The sequence below is a fragment of the Aotus nancymaae genome, unplaced genomic scaffold (genome assembly GCF_030222135.1).
Source record: "Aotus nancymaae isolate 86718 unplaced genomic scaffold, 86718_ANA_hifiasm-v0.15.2.pri h1tg000138l, whole genome shotgun sequence".
NCBI classification, from domain to species: Eukaryota; Metazoa; Chordata; class Mammalia; order Primates; family Aotidae; genus Aotus; species Aotus nancymaae.
The window spans coordinates 2,760,369-2,781,019 of NW_026988553.1; positions in this window are offsets into that span (position 1 = coordinate 2,760,369).

Genomic DNA, 20,651 nt, shown 5'->3' on the forward strand with positions numbered 1-20,651 from the left:
TTCTTTTTAATCATGAATGGATATTGAATTTTATCCAATACTTTTTCCGTGCCTATTATGGTGATCATGTAATTTTTCTTTTTCTTTTTCTTTTTCTTTTTTTTTTCATTTTTTTTCCTTTTTGTGGAGAACGGGATCCTCCTATATTGCCCAGGCAGGTCTCAAACTCCTGGGCTCAAGCTATCCTCCCGCCTCTGCCTCCCTAAGAGCTGGGATTACAGGCGTGAGCCACAGTGCCAGGCCTCTTTTCCTTTTTTTTTTTTTTTTTGTTTGTTTTTTTTGAGACAGGGTCTCGCCTTATCACGCAGGCTGGAGTACAGTGGCCTGATCTCAGTTCACTGCAGCCTCAGCCTCCTGGGCTCAAGCGATCCTCCTGCCTCAGCCCCCACAAATAGCTGGGACAACAGGCGAGTGCCACCGCTGGCAAATTTTTTTTTTTGTATTTTTTGTAGAGACAAGGTTTTGCCATGTTGGCCAGGCTGGTCTCAATCTCCTTAGCTCAAACGATCTGCCTGCCTTAGCCTCCCAAAGTGCTAGGCTTACAGGCACGAGGAACCGCACCCTGCCGATCATGTAATTTTTCTTCTTTAACATTAATATGGTCAATTACAATAAATGATTTTCTATTGTTAAACACTTTGCACTCCTGAGATAAACACAACTTGGTCACCATGTATTATCTTTTTGTTTTGTTTTGAGATGGTGTCCCGCTCTGTCACCCAGGATGGAGTGCAGTGGTGCAGTCTTGGCTCACTCTGCCTCCTGGGTTCAAATGATTCTCTTGCCTCAGCCTCTCAAGTAGCTGGAATTATAGGTGCAAGCCACCATGCCCAGCTAATTTTTTTTTTTTTTTTTTTTTTTTGGTATTTTTAGTAGAGTCTGGGTTTCACCATGTTGCCCAGGCTGGTCTCAAACTCCTGACCTCGAGTGATCCACCCACCTTGGCCTCCCAAAGTGCTAGGATTGCAAGCATGAGCCACTGTGCCCAGCCCAGTCACCATGTATTAACATTGTTATATATGGCTAATACTTTGTTTTGGATTTCTGCATCTATGCTAACAAGTAAAGTTGGCTTATAATTTTCTTTCTCATAATGTCCTTGACAGGAGCCTCTTTGTCTTAATTCTCTGAAAGTGTTTGTGTAAAATTAGAACTATTGCTTCTTGAATATTTGATAGATCTTGCTGATGAAGTCATCTAGGCCTGGAGTTTGGTTTGAAGGGAAGATACTTGATTACTAGTAAAAAATTTATGATTATATGACTATTTAGGGTCTCTGCTTTTTCTTGAGTCAATACTTGTAATTTCTTTTTATAGGACTTCATTCATTTCAACTGTATTTTCAAATGTATTGGCATAAAGTTATTCACAGTAGCCATTACTTTGAAATCCTGTCTGCATCTGTGATTATATGCCATTTTCCATTCATAGTATAGTTTTTGTGTGCCTTTTCTCTTGTTTCTCTCAATGAGGACTGTAAATGTCATTAGTCCTGCAGGGAAGCTTCTGCCTCTGACAAGCATCACTGCTTTGCTCCCTACTCTAAGGAGCCATCTGTGTGAAGTTTTTCCTTTTCTCAACAATCATGTCGCCATCCTCCTGGCAACAGTATGGATTGATTTCTGAAGAGTGGGAATGACACAAAGACCCCATCCACAAGTAGATAAACTTTATTTCAAACTTATGAAAAAGCATATTTTCTCCAAACGTAAGCGGAACATTGTTAAGAGAAAATAACTGGACTTAATTGCACTCTATTTCTGTTGGAAGATCACAACCATGTTGCTCATTCTTTCTTATTAAGATTCCCATATCTGGTGTTTCTTGGAGATGTATCTAGGTCAACATGACCCAAGTTTAACCCACACAACTCATAAAAACATGGCAGACTTTTAGCCCTTGGGAAACGAACTTGTTTTGGCCCTACTAAAGAGACCCATGAAAAACCCTCCTCTTCCTCTAAAGCCTGTCCCTGAGAACTCCAACTTCCCTTCAGCCAGCTTTTCCTTTTCGGGCTGCCTCGCTGCTCTTAGACCTACGCTCATCATCTCCCTGGCTGGAGCACAGCTGTGGACCGGGAAGTCCCAGAAGGACCCCAGAGGGTCATTGAGTCTCTCACCTTCCTTCCCAGGAGGACCGTCATTGAGTGAGGAGCTGAACTTCGGTCATGGCGATTGTGCTGGTTTCCGAGCTCTCATCTGTCCAAGGCTGATGCCCACTGGAAGTTTCTGGTCCTTCGGCCTGTCTTGGTCTGTTCCTCTTGTCTCCGAGGGTGAGAGACCAAAAGTCCTGTTTCTGTAAACCATGGCTATGTGCCAGTATACAAAACTGACAAGACCCCTTAGGACACTTGTCTTCCAGTTTTGAAACCAGAAGCCTGGATGAAGTATTCTGTCTCCCAGATTGAAATCTTGAAAAAACTTTTTGTAACACCATCGATTGTCTTCTCTGTGCTTCCCGTCTGTGGCCAGAATTGTGTCCCAGAACCTGGGCCAGAGCCAGCCAAGAAGCTCTGCCCTGTGGACCCAGGGGTCTTTTTACAGTTAACTTGTAGCTACGGCTGGAGAACTGGTTCTGAGTCACCACCGAAGGGGATCAGGGCTTGTGCCTGTGTTCTCCAGGGAAAAGACATACATATAGCTGGGGAACTGGAACAGGATCACAAGACAGCTGTCCCCAGGATAATGGACTTCCAGGGAAGAATGTGGCTCCTGGGGGATGGCTCCAGGGCACCCGAGACTTCTCCATCACGGTCATGGGAGTCTGAGTCTTGTACTGGGAGAGAAGTGAGTGAGTGGCGGCCAGCTTGGCCTGTCTGGCCCCCGTGAGACTGATCTCTGCTTGAACTCTTTGAGGCTGGTCCTTTTGCTCCGAATAACCAGAGAAATCCCAGGAAAATACGCACATTGGATGGGATGGAATAAGGTGACAGGATGCCTTGAGAAGCTGTGGGTGCCAGTGTGAGGTGCAAGCTTCAGCACTGAGTCCCAACCCGCCCTCCATCCACACTTTCTGCAGTGCTGTGCACAGTCTGGCGCAGCCCCTCTGCCCACCCAAGGGACATCCTGAAACTCTGTAGCCATCAAAGACCGCCAGTCAGGGCACAGTCACGGGGAGGGACTCACGTCCTCTGGGGAGGCCTCCTTGACACTCTCCAGCGTGCTGGAGGGTTTGATAAGATTCTCCTGCTGGGTAGCTGGGTGTGGTGGCTCATGCCTGTAAACCCCAACCCTTTGGGAGGCTGAGGTGGGAGGATCACTTGAGCCCAGGAGTCCGAGGCTGCAATAAGCTACAATCATGCCACTACACTCCAGCCTGGGTGACAGAGCAAGACTTTATCCCTAAATTTTTTTATGGAAAAAAAAGGTGATCCTGCTGGGTGATGGTAGGGCTTTGGACCACTTGCAAAGGAAATGAACGAATGAAGACGCCAAGGCTCTCCGGTGATGGAACCGCTATTCTGGTTCATTGGCTTCAAAGACTCTGTGGAGAAAAATGTTTGAAAACGGAAGGCCAAACCTCTGATAATGTAAAAGTGCTGGGCTTCTAAGAGAAACTCTCCACACAGTTGGGGGCAAGGCAGCCACCCTCACAGCCTGGTCAGCGGTGGCACGGGGGCTGGCAGGCCTCATCAAGCAGCTTGACTTCTCTCTGACTTCCAGGAGAGGAGGCCCATGAGGCACTACTCCACTCCCTGCTTGGATGAGGACAGGTGGGAGAGGGGAGGCTGCAACCAGGCTTCAAAGTTGTTAGGATGGGCCGAGTGCAGTGGCTCACGTCTGTAATCTCAGCACTCTGGGAGGCCGAGGCGGGTGGATCACTTAAGGTCAGGAGTTCAAGACCAGCCTGGCCAACATGGCAAAACTGCGTCTCTACTAAAAATACAAGATTTAGCCGGGTGTGGTGGCGGGTGCCTATAATTCCAGCTACTTGGGAGGCTGAGGAGGCTGAGGCAGGAGAATCGCTTAAACCCAGGAGGCAGAGGTTGCAGTGAACCGAGATCTCGTCACCGCACTCCAGCCTGGGTGACAGAGTGAGACTCTGTCTCAAAGAAAGAAGACAAAAAGGTTGTTAGGATGGTCCTGAGATGGCCAGGGTAGGACAGCTGCTGCAGGAACAGCGACCCAGCAGCTAGACGTACAGACGGCCACACAGAGGGAGACTGAGCCCTGGCTGGCCTGATGGGCCACACCGCAGGCCACACCCGAAGAGCTGGTCCTGGGGCAGAGAGCGCCTCTGAGCAGGAAATGACAGAGGAAGTTTTGGGTGCAGCGTTACTGATAAGGACCTGTGAAACAAAACAAGACCGTGTGATACCAATCAGCAAACATTTCAATCGAGCAGAGTGGAAGGAAGACTGCTTTATCTTTCTGTCCCCTCTAGTGAGAATTATGTCAAAGACTGCAGCCAAAATGGCGGAGAGAAAAAGACAGGGTAGGTAGCTCCCGTGAGAAGTGTAATAACAGGAACAAGAAAGCTGCACTTGGCGGCCTTTTGTTCTATTTGTCAGTGTCTTTGAATTTGTAATTTGTTGTGATTTCTTGTCTTTTTCTACATAAATAGACACATTTGTAAGTGATTTAGAATTCTGCAATGTGAGTTTTCCCTTGTATATACATTGTAACCTGTTTAGAAATTTTTATTAAATGAAATAAGTTGATGTTGTGGAGACAAATCATGTTTTTTTCTGTGCACAAAGGCAGTTTTTAAACACTGAAATGGGGCCGGGAACGGTGCCTCGTGCCTGTAACCGCAGCACTTTGGGAGGCCAAGGCGGGTGGATCACCTGAGGTTGGGAGTTCGAGAATAGCCTGACCAACATGGCAAAACTGGGTCTCTGCTAAAGATACGAAAATTGGCCAGGCATGGTGCGGTGCACCTGTAGTCCCAGCTACTCAGGAGGCTGAGGCAGGAGAATCACTTGAACCTGGGAGGCGGAGGTTGCAGTGAGCCCGGATGGCACCACTGCACTCCAGCCTGGTTACAGAGCAAGACTCTGTCTCAAAATAAATAAATACTGAAATGGGAAAAGAGAAAATTGCATCAGAGATTTTTGGATATTACACTTTAACGAGTAAAATTAAAACATTTATAAATAACCATATAAAAGCGGGCTATTAGTAAAAATCTAAATGGTCATCTTGCTTCCTAAATATACTCTTTCTTTAAAAAAGTTTTTGGCTGAGAGAACATGGGAAACTGGGGATTTTTCCTCCACTGTTACAATGCCCTGCTTGCTAAGCCGTGTGATAAGAAACGAGGAAACGCATACTGCTATCAGGCCAAAACTGAACCTTCATGGAGACGCTCCAGGAATCACTACTGTGTTAAATACTTACTAACATCAGAAGGGCTTTAATAACATAGAAGACAGTTGGGAGGGGCAGAGCAACACGCGCTGGGGTCTGGTGGGGTCTACGGGAGGGACAGCGGGGGGTGGGGAGGTCGGGGAGGGATAGCATGGGGAGAAATGCCAGATATAGGTGATGGGGGGATGGAGGCAGCAAACCACCTTGCCATGTATGTACCTATGCAACACTCCTGTATGTTCTGCACGTGTACCCCAGAACCTAAAGTGCAATAAAAAAATATACATTAAAAAAAGCACTTTCCTAAGATCCAAAAATCAGGTGAGTGATCACAGGACCTGTTGGACTTCACATCACTGAAAGGGGCCCTGAAGAGGGTAGGAAGGACAGCCTTGACTCGCCCTCCCCCACCGCCCCCGAAACCACAGCAGCAGCCGCGTGGTGCAGACAGAGAATCTGCGGGCGCAGTGACTTTGGGGCTTTGCGTGGGAACTCAGCGGGCGCCCACAGAGGGAGGGTTTAGACCAGCCCTAGCTGAGAGAAATCGGCCATCTTCAGCGGATGGCACCTGGGTTCCCGCGGCCTAAAGTATTCAGGGGCCTGACATCAACCTGAAAGGCAGGCTAGGCCACAATTCCTGGGCGGGTCCTGGTGCTGGACCGGGCTCGGACCCAGGGACTCGGGGAAAGGAGGCGGAAGGGTAGGGAGGACACTGTCTTGCTTCTCGGATACTAGCTCAGCTGCAGGAAGACAGGGCACGGGTCAGTCGTGAGGCCTCCGTTCCAGGCGCTAGCTCCCAGATGACATTTCCAGACACACCCTGGGCCGGAAGGGAACCGTCTCCCTTGAAGAGAAGGAGCCAGTCCTAGCAGGACACATCACCTCCCTGCTGACGAGCCCTTGGGCCCTGAGGAACAGCAGCGAGACCCCAGCCACACGCGGGCTGGCTCGGGTGAGACTCAGAGCCACGCGGGACCCGAGTGTGACCCAGCACATTCCCAGCTGTGGTGGCCACAGGCAGAGACCCCTTCTGCTTGAGGAAAGGAGAGGGAAGAGGAAAGGGGACCCCACAAGGATAAGGACACCAGGCGGGTTCTTGGGCTCCCCAGTTCCAGGCCTGGGCTCCTGGTGGCATTTCTGGATCTGCCCCAGGGCCAGAGGGGAGCCCACTGCCCTGCAGGGAGAGGTGCAGGCCTGGCAGCATTCACTGCAAGGTGACCGAGGGGCCCTTGGTCCCCGAGTGAACATGGGCAGTAGCCTGGCGGTACTCAGGGTGGGCCTGGGGCAGTGCTGGCCATGGGGTGAGGCTTCTCTGCCTGTGGAAAGGGACGCAAGAGTGGGAAGGCTGGTATCTCCCAGCTTGGGCGCCGGCTTAGCCACAGTAGAGGAGAGCACCAGCTAGGCTCCTGAGGCTCCCAACTCCAGACCCTGGCTCCTAAATGGCAACTCTGGATCTGCCCAGAACTGGGGGAAACTCGCCATCACAGAGGGAAGGACACTGGCCTGGCTGGCTTTGCCAGCTGCAAGAAGCACAGGGTTACCGGGCTTGGGGTGCCCCCTAAAGCGGATGAAGCTGCAGTGACCACAAGCTTACATCCTGAAGCTCAAGGATAAAGAAAGGATCCCGGTTGGGCGTGGTGGCTCACGCCTGTAATCCAGGAGTCTGAGACAGGCGGATCACTTGAGGTCAGGAGTCCAAGAACAATCTGGCCAACGTGGTGAAACCCTGTCTCTACTAAAAATACAAAAATTAGTATTTTTTTTTTTTTTTACTGTAATCCCAGCTACTCAGGAGGCCGAGGCAGGAGAATGGCTTGAACCCGGGAGGCAGAGGTTGCAGTGAGCCAAGGTCGCACAATTGCACTCCAGCCTGGGTGGCAGAGCAACACTCCACCTCCCAAAAATAAACAAACAAATAAAAAATAAAATAGCTAGAAGAGAGGTTTTTGCATGTTTGAACTGTAAAGAAGTGACACTTGGATGAGGTGATAGATACGACTGGCCTGATTGGCTCAGCACTCGTGCGACATGCCATGAGGTGATCTCAAACTGTGCCACCGTAAACATGCACGATTACGATGTGCCAAGAAAAAACAAACTCAACAAAATAATCTAAAACTCTGGTGTCCTCAATACTTCTTTATAAGAAAAATCCTTGAATTGATTAAATTGTTTTGTTTTTCATTTAAAAGATTATTCCGTCTTCTCTCCAGTTTTATCGTGGTATGAAGTACAAAAAAGCGACAGTAAGATTTCAGATGTATCTATTACTATTTTCTCATGAGAAATTTTATTATGTTGACCTTTCTCGACTCATAACACTTACCTTGCAGATCACCTTGTAAACAGAATAAGTTTTAGTGTCATATTTGTCAAATTTGATTCATCAACAGTGATCATATTGTTTTTCAATGTCAGCCTACTATAATTTCTAAGATTCCCTCATCTACTGACATCAAGACCTGGGGTGGATAACAAATTGAGGTAATTAGCAAGTAATGGTTACCTGGATAATCTCCAAAGGAATGAAAATTCGTAAAGACAAAATGCAAACGCACGCAGTTATTTCTGACATATGTATTCTTGTCTATGCGTGAACACGATGGCGCTACGCAGCAATCACCAATCAGAAAATCACTGTAACATAAACATCGTTTTCTGCTGTGCCTGGATTTTTATTTACTTATTTTTTTTTCTTTATTAGACACAGGGTCTCACTCTGTCACCCAGGCTGGAGTGTACTGGTGCAATCCTATCTCACTGTGGCCTCAAACTCCTGAGCTCAAGTGATCATCCCATCTCAGCCTTCCAAGCATCTGGGATTACACGCAGGTGCCACTACACCCGGCTAATTGTTGTATTTTTACTTTTTGTAGAGATGGGATCTTGCTGTGTTGCCCAGGCTAGTCCCAAACTCCTGGTCTCCAAGCAATCCTCCCACCTTGGCCTCCCAAAGTACTGGGATCACAAGCATGAGCCACCCTGCCCAGCCTATGCCTGATTTTTAAATTTTTACCGTAAAATCTAAACTCTTAAAGCAATAAATAATACCACTACCTGAACATTTGTGTGTGTGTGTGTGTGTGTGTGATGGAATCTCACTCTGTCGCCCAGGCTGGAGCACGGTGGTGCGATCTCGGCTCACTGCAACCTCCGACTCCCAGGCTCAAGCGATTCTCCTGCCTCAGCCTCCCAAGTAGCTGGGATTACAGGCACACACCACCACACACAGCTAATTTTTGTATTTTTAGTAGAGACAGGGTTTCACCATGTTGGCCAGGATGGTCTCGATCTCCTGACCTCATAATCCACCTGCCTTGGCCTCCCAAAGTGCTGGGATTACAGGCGTGAGCCACCGTGCCCAGCCACATCAATGAATGTTTTAAAAATTTCTGTATATGGCCTGGCACGGTAGTTCATGCCTGTAATCCCAGCACTTTGGGAGGCCGAGGAGGGCGGATCACTGGAGGTCAGGAATTTCAGACCAGCCTGGCCAACATGGCAAAACCCCGTCTCTACTAAAAATACAAAAATTACCCCGCCGTGGTGACGGGCACCTGCAGTCCCAGCTACTCAGGAGGCTGAGGCAAGAGAATCGCTTGAACCCAGAAGGCAGATGTTGCAGTGAGCCGAGATCGTGCTGCTGCACTCCAGCCTGGGAGACAAGAGCGAAACTCTTCTAAAAAAGGGGGAAAAAAAGTTTCTGTATAACGGAGTGCAGAGGCCTGGGTGCACGGGAGAAAGGGGCCTTTAGGTAATCAACATATTTTCAACCTCAAGTATTCTATCTAGAGCCAGAGATTTTTTTTCTCACCCTACTAGGAGCTCACAGCACTGCGAATCTGTTAACAGAGGTGCTTTCATGCTGTGCCTTGGCATGGTTCTTTCATAACTGCAACCAATTATAAGAGAACAAGAAATCAAACAGAACAGATAGCAAAGGCTCTTCCGTTGTGGAGGAGCTAAAATTCCCACTGCTTATCACGTTACTTTCTCCTGTGTGTTGTTATCAAATATTGGGACTCTGGTTACATTGTCAAGGCCATGGACCTTTCTTGTTCTAGGGCAGGTGTGCTCCTCTCTTAAGCAACTGACCCGTCTCCCCTGGCAACTCTCTTTGGTACTGACCTTCTCCCAGATCAGTCCTCGAATTCATAACAACGCTGACAAGGGTCTTTGGACCACCGTGTTTGGTGGCCGGCCGCTTGGGTAACCCACTGTATGGGGGGCACGTGAATAAAGGCTGATGCCAAGAAGAATGAGGCATGATCAGAATGCCTCGGAGTTATTAAAAGTGATTCAATGGGATTGTAAAATCTACCCTGTAGGCTGGGAGCAGTGGCTCACGCCTGAAATCCCAGTACTTTGGGAGGCCAAGGTGGGAAAGTTGCTTGAAGCTAGGAGTTGGACACCAGCCTGGGCTATATGGCAAGACCCTGTCTCTACAAAAAAATACAAAAATTAGCTGGGCATAGTGGTGTGTGCCTGTAGTCCCAGGTACCTCGAAAGGCTGAGGCAGGAGGATCACTTGAGCTCTGATCAGGTCACTACTGCAGCTTGGGTTTCAGAGCAAGACCCTGTCTCAAAAAAAAAAAAAAAAACCTATCCTGTAAATGTATTAAAATGTCACTAATTTCAGTGTATTTTGGTACAGAGGAAGGACATTACGCTCAGCGAAAGAAGCCTCACAGAAAGTCACAGATCATATGGTTTGCTTTATGTGAAATATCCAGAATAGATGAATTCATAGATACAGGGGAGTAGGGGATGGGGAGTGGCTCTGTAATGGATTTGAGGTTTCTGCATGGGATGATGAAAAGATTCTGAAAGTAGATAGTGGTGATGGTGGCACAGCACGCACTAGTAAATGCACTAAATGCCATTGAATTGTACACTTTTAGATGGCTAATTTTATGCTACCTAATTTTCACTTTAATTAAAAACCGCAATATTGGCCAGGCATGCTGGCTCACACCTACAATCCCAGAACTTTGGGAGGCCAAGACACCAGCCTGGCCAGCATGGTAAAACCCCCGTCTCTCCAAAACAAGCAAACAAACAACGATTTAGCCGGGGATGCTGGCACGCACCCATAGTCCCAGCCACTTGGGAGGCTGAGGAGGATTGCTTGAGACCACGAGGCAGAGTTTGCAGTGATTGGAGATGGCACCAGTGCACTCCAGCCTGTGCGACAGAGAGAGACTGTGCCTCAAACACCACCACCACCACCGCAATATATTTTGGTAATTGCATACCTTCTTGGGATGAATTTTAAATGTTCATTTTTTATGCAAGAGCTAACACAAGTGCTCTCAGCACAATGACTTTTTTACCTTTTGAAAGATTGTATTGTGAGGTTTAAAATCTCTTTGTCCATTAATAGCATCACTGGCTCACAAAATGGAGATTTCCACACCCAACATGGCTAGAAACAAGTGGCCCAGCAGCACAGGATCACGGTGCACAGCCGAGCTGTACCTTGGTGTGAATGCAGTGGCGACAATGTGGACACCAGTACTTGGAAAGTGCCACGGATCTACCAGCTTCTTCCTGTTCCTTGGGTTTTCTCTTTTTTTTTATTTGAGACAGGGTCTTACTCTTGTCGCCCAGGCTGCAGTGCAGTGGCACAATCTCAGCTCACTGCAACCTCTGCCTCCCAGGTTCAAGCGATTCTCCTGCCTCAACCTCCCGAGTTGCTGGAAGTACAGGCCCCCACCACCATGCTCAGCTAATTTTTGTATTTTTAGTAGAGATGGGTTTCACCATGTTGACCAGGCTGATCTCGAACACTTGATCTCAGGTGATCCACCCATCTCCGCCTCCTAAAGTGCTGGGATTACAGGCATGAGCTACCGCGCCGAGCCTAGGGTTTTCTCTTAAACGGGGAAATGGACCAAACGTGTCTCACCTGATGAGGTAGACTGCTTCCAAAGATGGCTGCCCCCGGGGCTCCCGTTCTACAGCATTACTGGGCACTCTGCCCAACAAGAGGTGGAGGCTTTTTCCCCTTCTCTGGAATCAGAGCTGGCCTTGTGACTTGCTTTCGTTACTAGCATGTGGCAGATGGAACATTAGGTGTCTTCTAAGCCCAGGCTGTAAGCCAGCAGCATAGAAAGGAATCTGGGCGCTCCTACCTGAGAGGCTGCATGGAAGGAGAGGCCCTGGAGGATGAGATGCCGTGTGGAGGGGAGTAATACGAGCCAGCTAACAGCCAGCACCAACAGCCACACATGGGGTGGAGGCCATTTTAGATGTTCCAATCTTGGCTAAGCTCCCTGCTGGATGAAGTCACACGAGTGACCCCAACCAACATGAGGTGGAACCAAAGAACCACGCCTTATGGGTCAGTCAACACGTAAACTCATAAGAACTCATCACTTGTTATTTTATACCACTAAATTTGGGGTGGTTTATTAGGCAGCTCCAACTTGAGATCCAGACCAAATGGAGAGAGTATGGTCAGCTCTGGGGAGCAGGTCGCAACCTAAAACGCCTGGTGGACTCGACTTGCGGAGGAAGACTGCTGGTCCGAGACCCTGGAATAGGAATAACTGCAAAGCATTTGCAGGGAACAGGGGAAACTGGTAAGGGAGAGCCAGTTCTTGCTACCTGCCCTGGAATATTTTTTGGCATCGTCCTTAGTGTTCTGTTTCTAATAGTCCTCCCCTTTCTCTATTTCTGCATGTAACAGGTTAGGCCTGTCTGTGCAGAGCGGATGATGCAGCCTGGACACGGAGGACCACATTAGATCTCCTCGATGCCTCTGTGGCAGGAGATAGTATCACAATGTAGAAAATGCTTGTATAGGCCGAGCACGGTGCCTCACACTTGTAATCCCAGCACTTTGGGAGGCCGAGGAGGGTGGATCACAAGGTCAGGAGTTCAAGACCAGCCTGGCCAACACAGTTAAACCCTGTCTCTACTAAAAATACAAAAATCAGCTGGGCGTGGTGGCAGGCGCCTGTAATCCCAGCTGCTTGGGAGGCTGAGGCAGGAGAATTGCTTGAGCCCGGGAGGTGGAGGTTGCGGTGAGCCGAGATCACGCCACTGCACTCCAGCCTGGGAGACGGAGTCAGACTCTGTCTCAAGCAAACAAACAAAGAAAATGCTTGTATAGGCCGGGCGCAGTGGCTCACACCTGTAATCCCAGCTACTCAGGAGCTTCGGCCGGGTGCAGTGGCTCACGCCTGTAATCCCAGCACTTTGGGAGGGTGAGGCGGGCGGATCACTTGAAGTCAGAAGTTTCAGACCAGCCTGGCCAACATGGTGAAAACGCATTTCTACTAAACATACGAAAATTAGCAGGGCATTGTGGTGTTTGCCCGTAGTTCAGTTACTCGGGAGGCTGAGGCATGAAAATTGCTTAAACCCGGGAGGCAGAGGTTGCAGTGAGCCGAGATCTCGCCACTGTACTCCAGCCTGGGGGACAGAGTGAGACTTCATCCCAAAAAGAAAAAAATAGGCTGGGCGCAGTGGCTCACACTTGTAATCGCAGCACTTTGGGAGGGTGAGGCAGGCACATCACGAGGTCAGGAGTTCAAGACCAGCCTGGCCAATATAGTGAAACCCTGTCTCTACTCAAAATACAAAAATTAGCCGGGCATGGTGGCACATGCCTGTAAGTCCTATCTACTTGGGAGGCTGAGGCAGGAGAATCGCTTGAACTCAGGAGGCCGAGGTTGCAGTGAGCCGAGATTGCGCTACTGCACTCCAGCCTGGGCAACAGAGGGAGACTCCATCTCAAAAAAATATAAAGAGAAGAAAGAAAGAAAAAGAAAGAAAGAAAGGAATAAGGAAAGAAAGAAATGCTTACATAACAAATGGGTTATGCTTTAGAGGAGTTTAGAGGAGTTTGGGCTGAGGACATAATCATCTTGACTTTTATTTGTTCAAATGATTACATCGATGACTAACCTCAGGTGAGTTTTATGACTGGGCAGGGAATGTGAATAGCGTTGGTTGGTTCAGGTTGTCCCTGAACAGTGTGGTGCTAAAGTCGGTGCCATGCCACTGCCCAGGGGCTGCTTGGCTTAAGAACAAAGTGGTGATTTGTATCAGTGAATCCAAGTTGGTCCTCCTGCCTCCCATGCTATGATTGGATACATGGAATTTTTAAGTACAACCTCATCAGAAACATCACTTGTAAATGCAAAGCTCAAATCATCAGATCCAACACTCTAAGACATCCAGCCTTGCAGAACAAGGATGGAACTTGAGAGGGGGAAAGAATGGGCTAGAGATTACACCAATGACCTGGAGGGTCACAGCCTTACCTAGACTCACAGGGGCTGCAGTCAGACAGGGTGGGGACAAGCTTTCTGTTCAAAGGCAGTAAAAACCTTTGCAGAACAATGAAAGCAAATAATATCTCTTGTTGCACTATGTACAAAAGGTGAGACAGATCAATGGCATACACACAATAACAGATAAAGGAAATACACAGGAAATGCACACAAGAAAACACCCGGGTCCCTGAACGACAGGAAATAGTGCTGTTTAAATGTGTTTGCACTAAGGTTCTGTTAGAAATTTCTTCCCTACCATCCTGGCCAACATGGTGAAACCCCGTCTGTACTAAAAATACAAAAAATCAGCTGGGTGTGGTGGCGCGTGCCTGTAATCCCAGCTACTCAGGAGGCTGAGGCAGGAGAATTGCCTGAACCCAGGAGGCGGAGGTTGGAGTGAGCCGAGATTGTGCCACTGCACTCCAACCTAGCGCCTGGCAACAGAGTGAGACTCTGTCTCAAAAAAAAAAAAAAAAAAAAAAAAAAAGAAAAGAAATTTCTTCCCTAGCAGTGAAAGACAGTTAAAGGGAATCAGGCCATTGTACGTGTAAATCTTGATATTTTAACTGCATAGGTATCGTATAAATTAAGCTTTTGTCTGATTTCCACTGTCTGTAAGGGTTAATTTAAAAAATAAACACTTGGCTGGACCACACATTGAATTAATGATCTTAACACAAAAATGATACTGAAGACCACGTGAATGCACTAATGTCACCAAACTGTATGTATACTTTGAAACAGTTATTTTACGACTATTTAAAAAAAAAGTTTTTTTTACAAAAAAGCTAATAAGATTTCTGGGTTCAAGCAGGAGTAGGAAGGCAGCAAAAACCCGAACTCCCCCACTTCTAAAGGAAGTCCAAACACAAGAAGAATGAATGAGCGCCCCCTCCGCGATATACTGGAGGAAACCAGAACCTGTTCCATCGGAAAGCGCTAGGATGTGACAAAGCAGGGCGGGGACTACAAAGGGTCCCAGCGGTCCCGACCAGGATCCACCTCCGCAGGACGAGGCCCAGGTCCGCGCAGGATGGCCTGGGGGCAAATGCAAGCCCCAGGAGAACTCCCAGGGTTCCCCCCCGCCCCGCTTCCTGACGCCCGAGCGGCGTGGCGGCGCCACAAGAGGGCGCCCAGGAGCCGAGCAGGAGGCCAAGCCCCGGGCCTTCTCGCGTTCCGAGGGGTCCCCGTAGTAAGGCAGACAAAAGGCGCCCACCTGTCAACAGTGAGAACCAAAATCAACACAGGCCAAAGTGCGGCAGGCATTCGGACAAAGCAAAACGACCCACGGAGCAAAAGGGCCGCCGCTCACCGGAAAAAGAGGGGCACAGGGCCGGAGGCAGGGGCCTTCGCGGAGGCGTTCAGCTCCTTCCTGCCGGGAGCTCGTGCTGTGGCTCCGGGTCCCAGGGCCGTTTGCCCGGCAGTTTCCAAAGCCTCAGCCCTGCTCCAGACTCGCCTCACGCTTTTTTTTTTTTTTTTGGACAGCGCTCGGAAACATGCATTTAATAAAGAAATCTAGGCATGCAGATTTCAAATAATGAGTCACATTGAAGTTTCCAATTCACATGGCCCGTTACGTCTCTCTTCTGCTTACACTGAAGATCAGGACCATAAAGTGAATTTGAATTTCTTTCTTTTCTTTTATTTTCTTTTAGAGATAGGGTCTTGCTCTATGGCCGAGGCTGGAAGGCAGTGGCGTGATCACGGTTCACTGCAGCCTCTACCTCCTGGCCTCCAGCAATCCTCTGCCTCAGCCCCCTGAGTAGCTGCGACCACAGGTGTGCATCACCACACCCAGCTAATTTTTAAAAATGTTTTTAGTAGAGATGGGGTCTCACTATACTACCCTGGTCTCAGACTCCTGGGCTCAATCAATCCTCCCACTTTAGCCTCCCAAAGTGCTGGGATTAGAGTCGTGAGCCACTGGGCCCAGCCACAAATTCCTTATTTTCTTTGTCCTACAATATGAACAACCCAGTTGGAACATGACACCAATGAGAAAAGAGAAGCCTGCGACGGGGAGGGGTATGCAGACCCAGCAGGCAGGCTGTCAGTGGGAGGTGCAAGGCGAGAACACTCCCACCCACCTGCTCCCAGCTGAGAGTCCATCTGGGCCTGCAGTGGGCAAGGACAAAAAACTCCATTTGGCTGAGAAGAAGTGACTGGCACTGGGTCAAAGCCAAACAAATCCTCCGCGGGAATTTAGCTCACAGCTTGATTTTCTATTCATTAAATTTCACTCCTGTGGAAACTCAAATAAGTGGAATCAGATAGTATTTCTTGTGTGTCTGCGTGTGTGTGTGTGTGTGTGTGTGTGTGTGTGTGTGTTTTGAGATGGAGTCTTGCTCTGTTACCCAGGCTAGAGTGCAGTGGTGCGATCTCGGCTCACCACAACTGCCTCCTGGGTTCAAGTGATTCTCCTGCCTCAGCCTCCCGAGTAGCTGGAACTATAGGCACGCGCCACCAAACCTGGTTAACTTTTGTATTTTTAGTAGAGACAGGGTTTCAGTATGTTGGCCAGGCTGGTCTTGAACTCATGACCTCGTGATCCACCTGCTTCAGCCTCCCAAAGTGCTGGGGTTACAGGTGTGAATCACTACGCCTGGCCAGTATTTGTTTTTTTATGATAGGCTTTGGGGGACATATCTTTCTGAAGGCTCTTTATGACTAACCCTTAAATAGTTTAATTACAGTGGAAATTCTCTGGACTAGATTGTAAATGTGGATCAGATTTGGAAATAAGACGTTTTCCAAGTCAGAGAAGAAAGATCAATTTAAGAATATAAGACAATGGCCGGGCAGGGTGGGCTCACACCTGTAATTCCAGCACTTTGGGAGGCCAAGGCGGGTGGATCACCTGAGGTCAGGAGTTTGAGACCAGCCTGGCCAACATGGCGAAAACCTGTCTCTAGTAAAAATACAACAGAAAAAATTAGCCAGGCATGGTGGCACATACCTGTAATCCCAGCTACTCAGGAGGCTGAGGCAGGAGAATTGCTTGAACCCGGGAGGCAGAGGTTGTAGTGAGCAGAGATCACTCCACTGCACTCCAGCCTGGGGGACAGAGCAAGACTCCATCTCAAAACAAGGCACCAAAAGCTCCGCAGGTTTTTCTGGAGTAAAATCCCATAATTCTGTAAAGGAACAAAACCTTCTTTCTTCTCTGGGGTGACCATGTGACTCCCACAGCAAGCTGAATTCGGGGGTGCGGGGAGGCATGACGAATCTGCTTGCATGAACTTTCCGGCTAGCACGTGTTGATTCTGCGTGTGTGGGAATGAAGACCTCACGTCTGCGGTTGAGCCCAAAGGTCTGAGAATAACTGGCGAGGATGGTGTGAGAACACAGGTCAGAAATGGAACAGGGCAGGTTTCTTTGTGGGCAGGTTTGAAAGGACAGCTTCACTGACTGCAAGAATACATACGGAACTCTTCTGATTCTCTCTTTCTTCTTGAGCCCATTTTGGTAAGTTGTGTTTTCCTGAGGGTTTGTCCATTCCGTCCAAATGTTCACATTCATCAGGATAAAGTGGTTCATAACATTCTCTGTAAAGAATGTCGTGGCTCTGAGGCGAAGGGCCTCCCTGATGGGAGCTGTCGTGAGACCACCACAGTAGTCCCCGACCTGGTCTCCCTGCTTCTGCCCTAGCCCCTACAGCTCACAGACAGCTCTGCCAGAGGAGTCTATCCGAATCAACTTCAGATTGTGTTACTTTTCTTTCAAAATCCGACAAAGCTCCCCATTCCATTCAGAGAACGGCCCCGCCCCCTGCAGCCTTTCCTCCTCCTCCTGTCAACCCTGCTCTCGCTCCAGCCATCGTGATCTCCTTGCTGAAGCAGGCCAGGCATGCTCTGGCCTCTCCTGGGATGCCCTCCTGGATCTCTGCGTGGCTCCCTCCTGCCCTCCCTCCCTTGAGTCTTTGCTCTCATGTCCCCTTCTCAGAGGGCCCCACCCTGGTGCCCTTTGAAAGTGGGCATCTAACCCGCTCCCACCCTGGCACCCACAACCTCCACCTCCTGTCTTCCTTTTTCTGTTCTCCACCCTGCTCATCTCCAGTTAGAAAGGCAGCTGCAGCTGCTGGAGCGCAGGATCAACATCTGTCTGCACATGCGTCCCGGGACCTAGAACAGTGCCTGGCCCAAAAAAGGTACCTAATAAGTATCTGTTGAATGAATCACTGGCTGAGTTTTCTGTGCCAAAGACGGAGCTAAGGCTCTTCAAAAGGATGATCTCATTTAAGACTTACAGCAAGTAAATGTTATCCCCATCTTCCTGATGAGGACACAGTGACCGCCACGCTCAAGGACACAGAGTGTGGACAGAGTGTGGACATGCCACATCCACATTCTGTGACTCAGAGCAGCTGGACAGACAGGGTGACATTACGAGGCTGAGCTGGGAATATGGAAGCTGTACCGTGTGTGTTTACAGACCTCTTCAAGCGAGGGAGGAAGGCCAGAAGCCAAAAAGGAAACAAGTCATATTTAGCCACATAAAAATGAAAATCCAATGGTTGGAAATCCATTCCAAATTCACAGTCAAAGGCAACAGATAAGTGACCCAGGCCAGGCACAGAAAGACATGCACCCGTAGCATGGTGCTTGGAGCTCCCAAATGTGTAGGAATAGAAGGGCGGGTGCCAGGGGCAGAGGGTCGGGGGAAGTATGTGGGTGTTTCACGGGGACAGAGCTTCCATTTCACGAAATGAAAAGAGTTTGGAGACGGATGGTGGCGGCAGTGGCACCGTACACTTACACATGGTAGCAATGGTACATTTTGTGTTACGTATATTTTATCACAATTTTCTCAAATGTCAAAGGCAAATGGCTAAATGGTTCTTTGTCCTGTAGCCATAGCAGCCATCGGCTATTAGTGACAAAGCGCCTGAGTCAAGATGACAGCAGCCCCCATAACTCCTAATCGGCTCTTCCTCGTGAAGTCACTTAAGAGTAGTCGGATTAGAGACGGGTCCGACATCTAATCTTCCACCCCGGCCAGGGCCCCAGCTGGCAGCGAGGGTGGGAGACTCTGGGCAGAGCAGAGGGTGCTGGCAGGGGGCCGGCCTGGCTCGGGTCCCTCCGGCCTTTTCCCAGGGGTCCCTCGGGGCTTTCTTGGGCTCTTCTGCCACTGCTCCCGCTCCCTCCCGCATCTCACCCCCTCGTTCTTCACATCCCTCTCTCCTGCTCCCTCCGCTTTCATCCACCCTTCTGCAAGTGTGTGGGACCACAGATAAGTTTTCACCATGCCTGGGGACACACGTGCCCGCACAGGTGGTGGGTGACTTTCTAGGACACTAATCTGCTTTAGGCTAAAATGGGACTTGATCTTCTGTTAGCCCTAATCATCGATTAGCAGAGCCTCCCCCCACCTCCGCCCCGTCCACTCTCCTTCCTGGGATGTGGGGGCTGCCGCACTTCTGGCCCAGGGCATTGGTGGGATTGCACTGAGCTGAGTCATTAATGTAATCCTGGACAAGGGCAGGCAGGGCGAGTGGCGGGCCATCTCCAGGGCTCAGGCAAGGCTGGGGGCTTCCCCGCACACCTGCTCCTCCTCTGCCAGACCCCCACTTCACAGGGCATTTCATGCTGTGAAAGAGCTTCCAAACAACATGGTGGCCTTGGATGCCCAGGGAAGCCTCAGAGTTGCTTATCTCCCTCTAGACAGAAAGGGAATCTGGGCCAAGAAGGAGAGGTCACCTGTCCAAGGCCACCCGGCCAGCTCATGCTGGTGCTGCGTCAAGGCTGGCTAGCCATCCCACGGTCAGAAGCGACCCGGTGAGGCAGGTGGGAACAGGCAGACCCAGGAAGAGCGACCCTTGGAAGTCACAACTCCTTAGGGCTGAGTTCTACGGACTTGACCCAGTTTCAGCAAGTGGCATTGTGACGTCTATGCCTTGGACACACCTCAGGTGTCTCATCCACAGAACAGGGACAATGACCATTCCATCTTGCCAGGGAGTGGCGGGCACACACCACGCCGCTCGCAGCCAGAGTGGAAAGCAGGGGTCCCAGCTGAAGCACGGCCAGTCAGAGAGGGGACTTCAGAGCAGGGGCCCCAAAAATAATAACAGGAGGAAAGGCACTTGGTGATTTTTAGTCTATTCGTGGCGCTCTGGCCCCGTTCAGCCCCCAGCCCCGGGCACCCACCTGTGAGAAGCGGAATTTTACAGTATTTGACCTTGTGTCATCCGTGTTGGAGCACGTGTCAAAGTTCTTTCTAAGGATGAGTCATATTCCATTGTTTTGTTTCTTCAATCATCCTGAATGTTCGTTTGTTTTGAGACAGGGTCTTGCTCTGTCACTCAGGCTGGAGTGCCCTGATGGCATCACAGCTCACTGCAGCCACAACCTCCCACCTCTCCACCTTCCAAGTAGCTGGGACTCCAGGCGCCTGCCACCATGCTGAACAAATTTTTGTATTTTTTGTAGAGACAGGGTCTCACTATATTGCCCAGGCTAGTCTTCCATGTTTCAGCTGCTGGAACACTGCTGTGAGCATGCGTGTGCAAACAGCCCTTCCTCATGCTGCCTTTCATTTCTCCGGGCCTGTACCCAGCAGTGCAGTTGCTGGTGCTGTAGGAATTCTAGGGTTCACTCTTAGAGGAGCTGCCAAACTGTTTTCCAGAGTGGCTGCATCATCACAATCAATTTTAGAGCATTTTAATCCCCATAAAGCATTCCCTGTGCCCATTAAGAAGTCATCCTCCGTTTCCCTCCCTCCCCTGTCCCGGCAGTCTCTGGATCTGCCTATCCAGGCATTTCACAGAGATGGAGTCATGTTGTTGCACAGATCAGCCCTTCATTCCCTGTCATGGCCACGTCTTGATTATCCACTCATCTGCTCCGGGACTTCTGGGTTGCTTCTGCTCTAGGCTGCGAATGGGCCCTGGCGAGTCTGTGGCCAGGACTTGTCTTCTCTTCCACATGGGGCCCCTAGCTTGGCACCTAGCACGTGGCAGGCAGCGACAGATGTTAAAAGCCATTCTTACTATAGGTAGCCAAGCTGGGGCTCCCCGAAGCTCTGGCTTCCAGCTTGGCAGCCAGGGCCACCCTGTGCC